This window comes from Physeter macrocephalus, chromosome 11 (genome assembly GCF_002837175.3).
Source record: "Physeter macrocephalus isolate SW-GA chromosome 11, ASM283717v5, whole genome shotgun sequence".
In the NCBI taxonomy this organism is placed as follows: Eukaryota; Metazoa; Chordata; class Mammalia; order Artiodactyla; family Physeteridae; genus Physeter; species Physeter macrocephalus.
This window is the reverse complement of record NC_041224.1, coordinates 23658554-23660714: the sequence shown is the minus strand read 5'-3', so window position 1 is coordinate 23660714 and position 2161 is coordinate 23658554. Positions and strand designations below refer to the sequence as shown.

General features: G+C 46.6%; 1 pseudogene; it reads right to left on the bottom strand.

The window, feature by feature from the left end:
* Window positions 1-747: 747 nt before the first annotated feature.
* On the bottom strand, window positions 748-1606 carry LOC129392513 (ester hydrolase C11orf54 homolog; annotated as a pseudogene).
* Window positions 1607-2161: the final 555 nt, after the last annotated feature.

Genomic DNA, 2161 nt, shown 5'->3' with positions numbered 1-2161 from the left:
TATGGTTCAACATCACCAAAAGGGGTAAAGTTGCTTCCTCTGACCACCTTCTTCCATGAAAAAAGTGTACTTTGACTTCTAAAATGGATTTCAAAAATTCAGTAGAAAGATTTAACAACTATCAACATTTCCAACACTGATTTTTCTAATACCCAGAAACATCCACTTAGCAGTTGTTAAGACTAAGTTGAAAAACTGAATACTATTATACAAATGTAAATTATTACTATTAGCTAGTAGGAATAATCACTTGATTCTTTTTTTTTTTTTTTTTTTTTTTTTTTTTTGTGGTATGCGGGCCTCCCTCTGCTGCGGCCTCTCCCGTTGCAGAGCACAGGCTCCGGACGCGCAGGCCCAGCGGCCATGGCTCACGGGCCCAGCCGCTCCGCGGCATGTGGGATCCTCCCAGACCGGGGCGCGAACCCGGTTCCCCTGCCTCGGCAGGCGGACGCGCAACCACTGCGCCACCAGGGAAGCCCAATCACTTGATTCTTAATCCTGTTTATATTTAATTATAAACATAAGACTGATTTTTAGAATAAAAAGAATGAAGAACATCTCCATCATGTGTCTTTGTTCCCAATAATCCCTTTCAGATAGATCTGTGAAGTAATACACAGCACAGTGTCGACATACCTTTCATTTCAAAGGCCAAAAAAAATGGGCCTTAAGTAGTGAGATCACTTCTATTAGGCTTTATATTAGTATCAGTTAATGAGTTAATCAGTCAGAGGAGTATCAGTTGATTTAATCTCGCCCAAATGAATGGGTCTCTGTTGGTTGATCAATGCAATAGAGAAACTCTGCAGGTAAGAAGTATCCAAGATATTCCACTATGTCTGGGGTGGTGTCATAATGGTAGTGTCCACCTTCTTCATGATGACTGAAACAATGAGTGTGCTCCAATCACAAATCAAACTCTAGGTCTCTGGAGATAAAAACTGGCAAACCAAAGGAGGCTTCATCTCATAAAAACGTAACCATTGATTCAAGTCTTCATCAGAGTTCAATGGGCAGGAAGAAAATTCTGCTGGCATAATGTGAATCTTCACTTTTCTCTTCTGAATCACGAAAGTACCTCCCATTCCTACAGGCTTATCTCCATCATGTTTTTCAAGAGTCTGTCTCATACAAGTCACAAACTTAAGTTTTCCAGTTCTTCTTTTGGCTTTCACCTCAATGACCTTTCCAGGTTGGCCTTCCCCAGCAAAAAGATTAGCCAGTAATGCACACCCCAAATCATCATATTTCTCACTGTATTTCTCTAGTAGGCACCCTCCCTCTGCCGAGTTAACAGGAGCAAAGTAACTTCCATTCACAGGAGGTTTGTGTTCACTTTCTGTTTGAACAACTGGCATAAACTCAGAATTGAATCCAAGAGTCTGAAATGGGCCTGCTCCTGCTCCAAGAACAAAAGCTCCAGGAAGCTGGATTTCTTTTGCGATTTTATTTAGATCATAAACTTTTTTTTTTATTTATAAGAGGCAAAAAGTAAGGCACACCTCCTACTTCTGCAATTCTAGTTTTCCCACAGATACCTTTTACGAGAAAGGTAAATGGCTCCTTAGTCAAATTAGGGCAATCAACTACAGACACCTGGACATCAGCAAAGTTACCCGTTAGCCCCTTTGGCTGAACTCCAAACTCCGGAACTCCACGCTCCAGCGGCCCTCCTTTCCACGTGCTGCCTCTCCCCTTCTGCGCAGGTCCCAAGCAGAGGCCCCGCCCCACGCTTGGACGTCGCCCCGCCTAGGCCCCGCCCCACGCTCCAACGTCCCCGAAACCGCTTTCTGAAGGAAGGAAGAAGGCTGCTGCGAGAGGCGGGCGTTGGGCCTCTGCCCGCTTGCGGGGACCCAGTGCAGAGCGGGTCCCGCGTGAGGCCAGGGACGCGGATGCAGACCTCTGGGGCCTGTCGCAGGCCTGGATTAACTGACACACATGGCAGAGAGACTCCAGCTCCCAGGTACTGCCCGCCACCGTCCACCATCTAGGGAATGCGGCCGGGAAGCCCCTCACGCACTGCCCTGGGAGCGGGACGGGGCTGGGAAGAGGAGAAACACGCAGGGATGAGGCCTGACCAGGGAGCGCCCGGGGGACACACATGTGAAATCTAAAAAAAGATGGGTGTTTTTTTTTTTTTCAAGAGAGAAAGAGCTGGGAA